General features: G+C 40.9%; 1 protein-coding gene across 3 annotated transcripts in view; it reads left to right on the top strand.

Annotated features, from left to right (window-relative positions):
- pde8b (phosphodiesterase 8B) overlaps window positions 1–14,165 on the top strand; it is a 305,815-nt gene that overhangs the window by 14,578 nt on the left and 277,072 nt on the right. Inside the window, exon 1 of one of the 3 annotated variants that reach the window (XM_043707159.1) lies at window positions 12,580–12,625. The exons of the other annotated variants lie outside the window; for them this stretch is intronic. The gene's annotated coding sequence lies outside the window, so the exon portion shown is untranslated. Of the gene's footprint in view, window positions 1–12,579; window positions 12,626–14,165 lie in introns of those variants that run through there. 3 annotated transcript variants of the gene reach the window in all.

Raw genomic sequence — 14,165 nt, 5'->3', positions numbered from 1 at the left:
AAGGATGATTTTTATAAGCCATTTAATCAGCAAGTTCATGTAAGACTGTAGAAGCTTTGATGTGGGTATTCACGAATGGACACCTCATGAGCTCCTTCAACATTTTTTTGGGTTGTGTTTGTGCAAGAATTAACTGATTTCAAATAAGTTGGTTGCTTAAAAATCAACAACCAAAAGATGTTAAACAGAAGCAAGAAATAATGGACAAGAAAACAATTCACAACCGAAAATGGTCAGGAAGACGTTGCTCCTTTTCTCTCACAAAGCGATTCTGTTTGTGTTTTGAAGCTTTTACTTTATCTGTTGGTGCAGCCTTGAAATTATCTCTAACTTTTCCCTGCAGGCTTTTGCAATTTTTTGCCGATTCGTGTAAAGGCAGACTGCTAATTTTGTAATAGCTATTTGAACATAATTCCCTTCCAATAATTTTATTTTACCTTGTCAGAATTCACAACATTCACTTACCTCATTGGTTGTGGAGACAGCAAAATTTTCAATGAGAATATACGATTGTGCTCTTCGCTGTAATTGTGTTTCCAGCAAAGCCCATTGTTGAGCCACTTCAGAAGTCTCCCTTCCCACAATATGAACAATATTAAGTGCTAACCAACTTTGGTTTGCATATCTGGGGGACAAATTTAAAATAATAGAAGGTTGGAACTTAAGTTACTTCACTGTCTTTATTCTATATCCATAATAGCTGGCTTTAGTTAGTGTTTTTTTATGCCTGTGCTTATATTTGAAAAATTGATGTTGCTGTGAGACATGGTAACACCATAATAAATTTAATTGTTGTTCTTCTGTGACTTTACAAGCTCATTGAGAGCTTAACAATGTTTACATAAAGAAGGTATTAAGTAGTCAAATATTCCCTGTAACAAATATCAGCTGTCTACTGTGGTCCAGTTTAACTTTGTTTGCATAAACATGGTAAGTAGACAAATATCTCCTACAACAGACATCAGCTGTCAGCCTTAACTCATTGTTAGCTCACTTTGTCTAAGTCAGATAATTGTGGGCTCACGTCCAAATTGAGAGACTGGACTATTTAATCAAGGCTGATATTACTGAGAGAGTTCTGCATTGTTGAAGGTGCCATATTTAAGCAGTGACATTGAACTGAACTAAGAACACAAGTACCAGCAGCAACAATACCAGTTGCAGTCTCCTTAGCTATGTACCCTCCCACAGGTCTGAGGGATGGTAAGAGCTGAGACTCTAACACAGGGTTTATTGGCAGAGGACCAAGCTTTCCATATATCTGTGAGTGCCAGTACACCAGGAGTCCCAGTCATTTCTGACATCTGTGGTCTCTTGAAACAAGACCTCTTGCCCTGTGGAGAAAGTGAGCATATATTGCCAGTGGCAATTAAACTGCTTGTCATTGAAAGGTCAACATCTGCGGTAGTCCCCTGGATTTCTGGCATTGACTAAATTGTGCGTTTTCTTTCTCTGCAAGGAAACAACAGATAAAGGTGTTTATAATGACTTGTGAGGATAGAAGGTAACAATAATTGTGAAGGGTGACCCTAAAGCATGGATTAAAGGTGAAAGATGAGTTTTTGGTTGTTCACATGTAGACGTGAGGTGCCTTCAGAGAGAGGAAATACTATGGATGCAAACTGGAGGCAGATATTAATACTGTAGCTGAGGTAAAATGCCAAGATCAAGGAGTAGAGGCTTCTAGATGTTTGTCGGAAGGCTTGTAGAGGCAGTCCTCAGGGGTCATTCTTCAGACACTTACTTTTTGTGATATATAAAAATGACCTAGACCCATACGCAGGCGACAATTTTGACGTGCTTAAATGTTATGAAAGTTGGGAGTATTTTGAAGTGTGTGGAGGATAGTGCAGAACATTGAAAGATCATAGACAAGTTGGTGGAAAGGGTGAACAGGTGGCAGAAAATGTATATTAATGCAAAACTTCATAGAATCCCTAAAGTGTGGAAGCAGGCCATTCGGATGGACAGTTATATAGGGTGATGAGTGTTGGAAGGTTAGATTTAGGACAAGGTGGGGGGAGGGGAATTGAGGAAACTGGTGAAATCCCCATTGATTCCCGTGTGGTTAGAGGGTTGCAATGTGGAAGATGAGGCATTCTTCCTCTAGGCATTGGGTGGTTAGAGTGTGGCGGTGGAGGTGGCCCAGGACTTGTATGTTCTTGGTGGAGTTAAAGTTGCTCTTGATGTGGTCTCCTCTACATTGGGGAGACAGAACACCAACTTGCAGAACATTTCAGAGAACATCTCTGGGACACATGCACTAAACAACCCCACCACCCAGTGGCCAAACATTTTAACTCCCCCTCCCACTCCACTGCCAAACTCTCACCACCTGATGCATGGAGGAAGAACGCCTCATCTTCCACCTTTGGATCGTCCAACCACATGGGGTCAATATGGATTTCACCAGTTTCCTCATTTTCCCTCTTCCCACCTTATCCCAGTTCCAACCTTCCAACTTAGCACCGCCCTCTTGAACTGTCCTACTTGTCCATCTTCCTTTCCACTTATCCACTCCACCCTCCTCTACCCCCACCTTCATTTACGTATCGCATTCCCAGCTACTTTAACACCCCTCCCCCCTCCCATTTATCTCTCAGTCCCCTTGAACCACAAGCCTCATTCCTGATGAAGGTCTTATGTTCAAAGCATCAATTCTCCTGCTCCTCGGATGCTGCCTGACCTGCTGTGCTTTTCCAGCACCACACTCTTCAACTCTGAGCTCTAGCATCTGCAGTCCTCACTTTCTCCTAGTTGATAGTGTGCCGTAGGCCTCTTCAATCAAGGCATCCAAATTAGATACATACTTGAACAATATCAATGTTCAGGGAAGTGAGAGAAAGTGGGAGAATGTGCAATTCACTTAATGCCACTTAGAGAGTCAGTGCAGACATTATGGGCTAAATGGCCTCTTTCTATACTGTGAAAATTGACAATATCCTTCCGATATGGTAAAGATTAAGTCGATAACATTCCATCAAGATTTCCCCTGATGAGATGTGGTGATTAGCAATCTCTTTCATAAATTGCAATAACTGTTGAAGTCTAAACCGTCTGAATAACAGAAGCTCTAGCCCTAGATGTCCTCCTTTCTTGTTGGCACCCTTCACACTTGATACCTTTAAGTGTTGGCCTTACTTCATGATAGCAATCTCACCTCTGAGTCAGAAAAGCATGGGTTCAAGTTGCACTTCAGGATTTGAATAGAAACTAGGCTGACATTGCAGTGCATCACATAATGATTGCTGCACTGTTGGAAATTCAGCTTGTTAATAAGATGTTAAACTCAGACTGTGTCTGCCCTTTCTGGAGCATCAATAAACCTGTGGCAAATAGACAAAGGAAAACTGGAAATGCTTTTTTCAGACTTATTTCTGCTTTGCCACATAACTAGTTTGTTCTTTATTTTTCTGGTTCTCTGAATCTTACTAACATCGAAGTTAATGATGAAAATAACAGCCTTGTTTAATATAGTTTAAAGTGTTGTCAAAAGCCAATCACAAAGTCTGAGATGTATTAGCGAAGTAAAAAATTAAATTGTTATCATGATCTTAACATACTGACTTGAGGATTACTTTCTGCAAAGATATGACACAACTTCCTTCTATTAGGTAAACAATGAAAGAAAAGAATAAATAACTTTGGAAATAAATCCATTGATGGCATAAAACAGTTTTGTTGAGAATTTGCAAGAAGGTTAATGATGTTGGATATCAGGTTGCTGGTTAATTTTTTTTAAGTGTTCAGTGCTTTTTGAAGGGCGCAGATGAAATAATTTTAGAAGAGTGCACCCTAAGATGTGCATCGCAAGCTGTCACTGAGCAATAATTGACCTTTTAATTAATCCGATTTCTAAATAAAGCAAAATCCTCCAGTGCTGTCAGCATTCAGTTTCACTGCAAACTGCATCTGACGGCTCTCTTCTAACATTTTTGCATTTCATAAAGCCTCTTCAGTGTGTATGTCCAAGGGTTGCAGAACTTCCTCATCATGAATACTAAATTCTGAGTTCCTTTTATTGCTGTGTCCATGCCATTCCTTGCTCTAGTTTTCATGATGCTTCCCCATTGTTTAAAACAAAGGAAAATTCTGACTTGCTGCAGACTAATTCAGAATGTGGTTTCTGCAAACTCTTCTTTGTGAATGTGTTTTTAGGTACAGGGCAGAGTAGCAGTCTCCTAATTTCTCATTCAAATCATGAGTTTGATATTGGACTGTAGGATAGTAATAGAGAAGCTGTGATTGTGAGGCATTATGTATACTAACAGTTCTACTCTTTTCTTCCTTTGCTCAATGTAGTCTTGTATAATGTGGAGATTAGCTATTCTTTAATGGGCTGGATGACCTTTCTCATCCTTGACTTTTGTTACATTCTTGTGATTTATCCTTGTGTCTATATTTACTCCAAATTATTTTGGCACTGAAATATAAATTTGCAATTGATAGCATTTCATAAAGTTTTATGAGAATTTTGAAGAAGGCTGACATTTGTTGAATTAATGATAAATTTAGTTAACCGGATTAAAAGTGACCCAGGGTATAGCATTCTGAGGTAGTAGTAATGAAGGAAAAGGCTCCATTTGTTCTGCTGAGGTCTACTATTTATGGTAAAAAAGAATCATGGTTCTTCTTAAAAGATCTTTAAAAATAATTAGGCTAACTTGTGGTTTAATGAAAAATATAAGGGAGGGTGAATTGCAGTCAAGGAGATTTGGGAATGTTGAGTAGATTGGTTAAGGAATATGTTTAAGGTTAGTGTGGGTAAACATTCAGTAACATTTAATATAAAGAAATATGAAGGAGTGGCCATTAACAAAGGTTATTAACAAATGCTAATCAATGTGAAGCTGTTATCAACGAAGCTGATAAGTGACCAGGTGGTACATTGTGAACATTTGAATGACGATTTTTCTGACTTTGTACTCCCAACAGAGAACCTCACCCATGAGAAGCACACATCCGAAACTCCAGCTGTAATGTTTATGAATATATGGACATAAGCATGTAAGAGGGAGAATAAGCCACTTGACCTCTTGGGTCTGCTCTGCCATTCAATAAAATCATAGCTCAACTGTTCTCTTTCTTAAACAGGAGGCTACCTGTTTTGAAATTGCACCTAGTTCTGGATTTTCCCATGAGGGCAGCATCCTCTCATTGTCAACCCTGTCAATGTCCTTCAGAATCTTATGCGCTTTAATAAGATTATTTTTATTTGTTCATAAGATGAGGGTGTTGCTGGTTAGGCCAGCATTTATTGCTGGATCATGGCTGTGTAAGGTGGTGCCAGCAGAGGCTTGGTAAGCTGTTGAAGTACATGTTATTAATGGGACACACTGCTACACTGCACGTTGATGGCAGAAGGAATGAATATTGAAGGTGATGACTGGGGTGTCAATTAAGTGGGCTAGTTTGGATGGTGTCATGCTTCATGAATGCTGTACTCAGCTAAGCAAGTGAGGACTGTTCCATCACACTCCTGACTTGTGTCTCATAGATGGTAGAAAGGCTTTGGGGAACCAGGTTAAGTTACTTGTATCCCAGCTTCTGATCTGATCCTGTCATTGCTGTACTCATCTGACTCATGCAGTTCAGTTTGTGGTCAAGAGTAATCCCCAGGATATTGATAGTGGTGGATTCAACAATGATAGTACCATTGAATATTAAGGGTATAAGCTTAGATTTTCTCTTCTTCTCTGGCACTTGTGTGACATGAATATTATTTAATATTTGTCGTCCAAAGCCTGAATGCTGACTAGGCATTGTTGTATTTGCATATGGACTGTTTCAGCACCTGAGGAATCGTGAACAGTGCTGAACGTTGAACATCCCCACTTCTGACCTTTTATACTGGATAACAGTTAAGCAGCTGGAGATGTTTGGGCCAAGGACTCTACCCTGAGGAACTCCTGCAGAGATGTCCTGGAGCTGGGATGAATGACCTCCATTGATTATCTTTATATAGCAAAGGCTGTAGACTCAGACAAGATTCCAGTAACAGTACTGAAGGCATCAACTTCTGCTTTGTGCTCTTTGTGATGACTTCAGTCAGTATTAAGTTTTCCCTGATTCCCATTGACAAATTGTTTGCTCAAGCTCAATGACAGTCATTGCTGTACTCATCTGTTGCTGGGTGAAATTCCTGGGAACCCCTTTCTTGCAGCATTGTGGGTGTGTCTTTACCACATGGACTTCAGCAGTCAAGAAAGCAGCTCAGCACTACCTTCCCAGAGCAGATGGGGATGGGTAATCAATTCTGTGATGCCCACATCCCATGACCAAATAGACAAAGCTTGGTGAAATGCTGCCTTGATGTCAAGGATAGTCCCTTTCACCCATCTCTGAAGTTCAATTATTTCAGAGAGTCATAAAGTCACCGAATCATACAGCACGGAAACTGACTTTAGTCCAACTTGTCCATTCTGACCTAGTTTCCCATCTGCCTGCATTTGGTCTATATTTCTATAAACGTTTGCTATCCATGTACTTGTGCAAATGTATTTTTAAATGTTGTAACTGTACCTGCATCTGCCACTTCCTCCGGCAGTTCATTTCACATATGAACCACCTCTGTGTGAAAATGTTGCCCCTCAGGTCCTTTTTAAATCTTTCTTCTCTCATCTTTAACCCATGCCTTCTAGTTTTGAACTTCCTACCCTGGGGGAAAGACCTTTGTCATTCACCTTATCTATGCCACTCATGATTTTCTAAACATCCATAAGGACACCTTTCAACCTCCTACACTCCAGTGAAAGAAATTCCCAGCCTATGCAGCTGTCATTATAACTCAGACCCTCTAGTCCCAGTAACACTCTTCGGGTGTCACGGTGGCTCAGTGGTTAGCACATGTTGTCTCATAGTGCCAGGGACCCAGGTTCGATTCCAGCCTTGGGTGACTATCTGTGTGGAGTTTACACAGTCACCCCATGTCTGCGTGGGTTTGCTCTGGTTTCCTCCCACAAGCCAGAGATGTGCAGGTCAGGAGAATTATCCATGCTAGATTGCCTAGAGTGTTCAGGGATGTGTAGTTAGGTACATTTGTCTGAGTGGGATATTCTTTGGAAGGTTGGTGTGGACTTGCTGGGCTGTACGGCCTGTTCCCACACCATAGGGATTCTATGAAATCTTTTCAGCATCTTTTCCAATTTAGTAACACCTATCCGATAACAGGGCATCCAGAATAATACACAGTACTCCAAAGGTGGCCTCACCAATGTCCTGTACAACTGCAAAATAACATCCCAACTCCTGTACTCAGTGGCCTGAGCAATGAATGCAAGCTTGCCAAATGTCATCTTTACCACCCTGTCTACCTGTGACACAACTTTCAAAGAACTATGTACCTGAACCCCTAGATCTCTCTGTTCAACAACACTTCCAGAGCCCTACCATAAATGGTATAAGTCCTGCCCTTGTTTGTTTTACCAAAGTAAAAACACTATCCAAATTAAACTCCATCTGCCATTCCTTGACCCATTGGCTCAATTGACCAAGATCTTAGATAACCTTCTTCACTATTCTCTTTGCCACCAATTTTGGTGTAATCTGCAAACTTGCTAAGTATGCTTCCTAAGTCCTCATCTAAATTGTTTATATACATGACAGCAACAGTGGACTGAGCACCGATCCCTGCAGAACATTGCTGGTCACAGGCCTGCAGTCTAAAGAAACCACTCGCTACTACCACGCTCTGTCCCCTATTGTTAAGTCAATTTTGTATCCACTTAGCAAGCTCTCCCTGAACCGCATGTGATCTAACTTTACTAAGCAGTTTATCATATATAACCTTATCAAAGGCTTTACTAAAGTCCATGTAGACAACATCTATTGCTGTGCCCTCATCTATCTTCTGGGTTACATCCTCAAAAATGCTCAATCAAGTTTCTGAGACATGATTTCCTTCACACCAAGCCATCCTTAATCAGTCATTGCCTCTCCAAACGAATGTAAATCCTATCTATCAGAACCCCCTCCAACAATTTATTTGTACCAAGGCTGCAATGACATCAAGAGCTGAGTGGCTGTGGTGGAATTCAGACTGAGTGTCAGTGTGCAGGTTATTCCTTTGCAAATGCTGCTTTATAACACTATTGATGACTTCTTCAGTCACTGTATTGATAAAGAGGTGGTAATTGGCCAGGTTGGATTTGTTCATTTTTCTTAGAAAGACAGGACATATCTAGGTAACTATCTGCATTGTTGGAAAGATGCCAATTTGGAGCTGTACTGGAACAGCTTGCCTAGGCATGTGGCTTGTTCTGAAACACATGTGTTTAGTACTGTTGCCAGAATCTTTTCAGACCCACAACTTTTGCAGCATCCAGTGCCTCCAGCCATTGAATGAATTGAATCATTCTCTAAAAATATCTAACTTTTCCTCATAAGACAGTGCTTCGTCTGGGGCTGCAACCTACGAATCTTGTCTGAACTGCCTCCAGAACAAGTAAATTTCAACTTGAGTAATGAGACGAAAGCTGCACACAGTACTTTGGTGTAGTTTCATCAATATGGTGTACAATTGCAGTGAGACTTCCTTAAATTTACACACTATCCTTGCCAACAAAGGCCGACGACCCATCCATTTTCCTAATTATTTGCTTTATCTGCTTGCTAGCATTTTGTGCTTCCATCACAAGCAGTCCCCCCTCCCCACAGTGTATCTTCCTCCAGCCCCCAATATGCTCATGTTCACCTATCCTTCCAGTCTCCACTGACACCCACCTCCTTCACTGATGCGACCTTTCTCAGAGCCACGAGCTCCTTTCTTTCAGGAGACTCAATGCAGTCTCAGCAATGCTATCACTGCTAATTGTGCTGTTGGGATAGGAGAGCTTCTGGCTATTTGATTAAAATCAGGAAACACTGAAACAACATGTCTGGTAGTATCTGTGAAGACAGAAACAAAGTTATCATTTCAAGTTCAATCTGACTGTTCTTCAGAACTTTTTTTTGTTTGGCCATTTGATTAGCCAGCAGATCTCAGAACAGGACTTCCTCCTGCATCAGGATAGAAGGCCCAACTTCACACAATTAATGCCCTGATGACATTTTTACACCCAGGGTGGGAGCTAGCCTCAAGTCAAAAATGGCACAACATTTCCGAGGCATGAAACCTGCCCTATACACATCATCCCTGATCTTTGTCAGGGTAAGATATCTCAGGCTTTGTATATCCACAGTTTCCAGAAACAGTTGGCCATTTAAATGTTTGGCATCACTGCAGTCTGGAACCTGGATTGTGCAAAGCAGGCCAAAACACAGCAGGTCACTTTCAGTGAATTTATTTTGGAGGGATACAGTGTTCCTTTTGGAGAGGTGAGGAATGCCTGTGGGTAAGGCCTGAGGACAACTTGGAGGGGCTGAAGTGTCCTTCAGGGAATCATAAGGTCTGGAGGTGGGGGTGGGATTGTTCAGATTCGCTTTAGAATTGTGAAAAGTGTATCAATTATATGAGAATGCACTGTAGACAAAAACATGCCTAAAATATGTATGTATAAAACCTCTATATATAAATCCCCTTGATTGAGGGAGGCAATGGTTGAGTGATATTATTGCTGGACTATTGATCCAGAGATCCAAAGTAATGTTCTGGGGACCCGGGTTCAAATCCCAGCATGGCAGATTGTGGAAGTTGAATTCAATAAATACCTGGAATTAAGAGTCTAAATGACCATGAATTCATTATCAATTGTTGGGAAAAACCCATGTGGCTCACTAATGTCCTTCAGGGAAGGAAACTGGCATTCTTACCAGATCTGGCCTACACATGACTCCAGGCCCACAGCAATGTGGTTGACTCTTACAGTTAGGGATGAGCAATAAATCTGGCCTCGCCAGTGATGCCATCATCCTGGGAATGAACTTTTTAAAAATGTCAGATTGTCTGTGGAATGCTTTACCTTTGGGGCTGATGAGGCTGTGTCATTAAGTACATTCAAGGCTGAGATAGACAGAGATCTTTAGCCACTAAGAGAATCCAGGGTTATGGGGCAAGAGGCAAGAAAGTGAGTTAAGGTTTATCACATCGCTAAGATCTCACTGTGTGGTGAAGCAGATTGTCTAACTATAACAGCTAACTAAGAACTTAAATTGCAAATGTTTACTTTTGTAAGATTTTACAAACATGTGGACAAAGAACAAGAGCTCTAAGAGAAATGAGAGTTAAAATGTTAAGCATTACTTCACAGAATAGTAGAAAACTAAAGAAATAAGTAATAGCTTCCACTAAAGTCTTTTGTGGTTTAAACTAGGAAAATAAAGGAATAAGTAAAAGTTCAACAGTGTTTGAGACCTCCACTTATCTCGCTCTCTGGGACTTAAGTTTACAGAGCTGGAAAATGCCACCCCTTTGTGTTCCTGACCCAGAAATGAAAGTTGGTGCACTGTTTATTATTCAAGTAAGCTTACATACAATGTAGATTCATTGGCAAGGGAATCTGATTGGTAGAAGTGGTGCCATGGCGACTGACAGTTAATTGTCATGCCAGGTTAGTTGACAAGGCACAGCAGCAATTCCACTGGAGTTGAGAAAGTTATGAAAGTATTGCAGGCCTTTAGAAGTGCCGACTCAAATTGTATGCACAGAACTGCAAACACAGAAGATGTGAATACAAAATTAGTATGCCTGCAACAATCCAATTGAGAGAATGCCTCCTGCAGTTTGGACTCGAGTAACAAAGTACTTTTTACCCTTCCTTCATTATCTTGAGATCATTGAGGATGAACTAGAAAATGGTAAATCAAAGGATCTCCAAAAATCAAGCAACAGTGATGTCAGCAAACAATGTGAGTGGGCAATCATATTGAAGCATTCTCACAGACAGCAAACCAGGAAATATAAAGGTTCAGACCATCCTTTATCTTTTAATTTTTCAGACAGTGTGTTGATAATTAGAGTTAAATTATGACAGGAACTAAACCAATATAAATTTTACTTTTTTGCCATTTTGGACAAAATTGACATGCCTTGAATATAAAATCAACATTTCAAAGTTAATGAGCTGTTTAGCAGTAAAGATGAATGTGGCCCGGCTAAAAAGCCCATTTTCTCCCATTGAAGAAGGTGTAACTTTTCTAGGTGTTTTACAGCAAGACTCAGGGCATTTTTCTTTCAGATGGTGCAGTTTCTTGCCCAGCCATCTGAACATTCAGGAAGGCATGTTAATTGGCTGTAGATGGGATTTCGGTCTCCCTCAGACCACCAATCATCTAATTGCCTGGCAGTATTGTGATCCTGGGAGTGCTGCCACCAAGAGTGGCCATGCCTAGGAGGACAAGCAGTTGTCAGAGTCAAAGGGACTGTAGTAGCTGCAAGGTCTCATGACATGGAGTGGTGGCCGGGGGATAGTGAGGAGAGAGGGGTAGGAATGATGATGGTAAGGCCTAGGCAGGCAAAGAACACTGGGGAGTGTAAGTGCAGACCTTGGTGGAGGGGAGGCAAATGAGAGGGAGACAGGTTTCTTTGTTAATTCACTGCTGGGATGTGGGCATCGATGGCTGGGCCAGTAGTTATTGCCCACCCCTAATTGCCCTTGAGATGACGTGTGAATGCCTTCTTTCATGCCTGAGGCCCAAACACTGTGAAATGCACAGCTTCCTCCACCCCGGAACTCCTTACATGGGCTGAAAACTGGCACAAGTGAAGTTTAAATGGCCGATAATTTGCCAGTAAGTACCTCAATGAGGGCAAGGGCAAGTGGATGCACAGGGCCTCACCAGGCCCTCCCTGTAGAATTGTGGACAGGTTAGGAGTGACAGGAGGGCAGCTGGCAGAACAGCTGGAGAATTTGATATGCCCAACCATGGGGGACGAGGTCCACAGCATCACCGAGAGCAACTTCTGGATTTTGACATTAATTTGTATGTGTGTAAGCTCCCAAAGTGGCTGAGAAGTAATGAAAGCAAATATAAGAAAAAAAATCACCACATCAAAATCCTTGCAAGCTCCGATTAGTTTGCTGGCAGAAAAGAGAATTAGAATGAACTTTGTTCAACACATCATTTGTTTTGCTAAATAAAGACCCCATATGGGTACATGTCCTGTCAATGTTTCAGAGAACGGTGTATTGTGTGAAGGACAGAGGAGTCTTATTTATTTAGTTATTTATGGAAAGGGAATTGGGGCAGTAAGAATGAGTTACTATGGTGACATGTGTTCTCTCATGCTGAGGGAGTGAACAGTATTTGATTATTGTCTTTTCTCAACTGTTGGCAAATGCAATCTGCTTGTTGTTTCACACTTACGGACCAAATTCTATTTCCCACGTATGTCGGATGACAGCTATTTATCATTTGGTACTATTCCCTGAACATGTTAAAGATAGAGGAAAATAAACTGCATAATTCATCAACTGTATTTGCAGTATAGGTAGTGTTTGAATCCTGACTTATGTAAGTTGGGTACCAAATAAAAGAGAGATTTAGTTGTTGAGGGAAAGTCTGAACTATTTCTAGTAGCTCTAATTAGGTTGGAACTTGCAAAGATGATGCCACTGCAGGGTTTGAAGTGTTAACAGGTGACCGGAGCTTTCAGAGTTGAAAGATAAAGCCAGAAGTAGTACAGAGTGCAAGGATTTTTGTGCAGTTCAAGTTTGTACTTGAAACCTGGAATGGTTCAGCTCAAAAGGTTGGAATGTTAAAAAGAACATAAACTACAGTTGTGTCAAAATAGCTGGTGACTTAGAACTATTTTCTTATAAATTAATTGGCTGCAAGGAAAGAACTGTTTGAAACTGACTTTGTGACGTGTGTTCGAAGACCTTTTGTATTAAGTCCTTTGTACATTAGGTACTGATTTATGGAATTTGGAATCATTTCAACACCTATAAATAGAGCAATCAATTTAAGGATTTGGAAGTAAAAGTAATAGAAATTTACAGTGAAAGTCTTAATTTATAACTTTGTACTGTAACAGTGTTGAGACTATCTGATGTCATATTGATGATCCCATTGAGAGTTTATAAATTGTCCTTCGGTTGTTTAAGCAGCAAAGTGCTTTAGGAATTGAATCATTACAAACTTGTGCTCTTAAGCAGTATTCAATCTTTGGAAACTAACCGGAGCTAACTGTGAAGAACCCTTCCGATGTCAGAATATTGGGCACAGTGCATATAAGAAACTTGGATGAGAACTGTTATTGGAGCAGTTAGATTTTTGAACTGTGGTCATTTGAAAAATCAAAACGTTTAGCAGCAATATTGCAATACGAGCCAGCAGTATTTGGAGTCTGTTGTATTGCGTGATTCCTCTCTGGTATAAAGGGATTGTGTAATTTTGTTTCATTTGTTCATGCAATGTGGGCCAGCAGTTATTGTACATTCCTAATTGCCCTGGTGGGGAGTTGCAGCAGAATTGACGTTTCGGGCAAAGGCCCTTCATCAGGAATGAGGCTGTGGCTCTTGCCCAAAACATCAATTCTCCTGCTCCTTGGATGCTGCCTGAACTGCTGTGCTTTTCCAGCACCACACTCTTGACTCTAATCTCCAGCATCTGAAGTCCTCACTTTCGCTTGGTGGGGAGTTGCCGTAGGTTTTGCTCATTAACTAATGTAGGCTCATTAGTTAATGGATGATCGCAGCGAATTGTGGAATTTGATTTTCAAGTGAGGTGAAGGTATCTAATTATTTGATGATATTCTTGATGGAACTGCAGTGTGAAAAATTTGACTGGCAGGAAGTACTGCCTAACAAATATCGCTTCCAGTGTGAACCTAGCTTTAAAACCCTAGCAAGCAGAAGCAGAGAAAGGCTGATTGGGAAGTCAGCTAACAGCAAAAATATATTACATTATGCTATTGTTACATCTACATGCCCAGATACAGATGCTTGATGTGTCCTCCACAGAAAGACCTCTAGGCAAGAGGCAGAACTGTGCCAATTATTTCAGTTAGTTGTCACCAAGGTGACATAGTTTTCAATGTTTATGTAGGCAGGAGTCAATTTGCTGTATGTAGATATAATCAAAGAAGTGATAGACGCTTTAAAGTCTGTGAGAAGATTTGTAGCTCGGGTGCTCGTTGTTGTGGTTCTGTTCGCTGAGCTGGGAATTTGTGTTGCAGACGTTTCGTCCCCTGTCTAGGTGACATCCTCAGTGCTTGGGAGCCTCCTGTGAAGCGCTTCTGTGATCTTTCCTCCGGCATTTGTAGTGGTTTGAATCTGCCACTTCCG

Source organism: Chiloscyllium plagiosum, chromosome 2 (assembly GCF_004010195.1).
Source record: "Chiloscyllium plagiosum isolate BGI_BamShark_2017 chromosome 2, ASM401019v2, whole genome shotgun sequence".
In the NCBI taxonomy this organism is placed as follows: domain Eukaryota; kingdom Metazoa; phylum Chordata; class Chondrichthyes; order Orectolobiformes; family Hemiscylliidae; genus Chiloscyllium; species Chiloscyllium plagiosum.
Note: the sequence above shows the minus strand (reverse complement) of the source record. Positions and strands in the feature narration are given on the sequence as shown.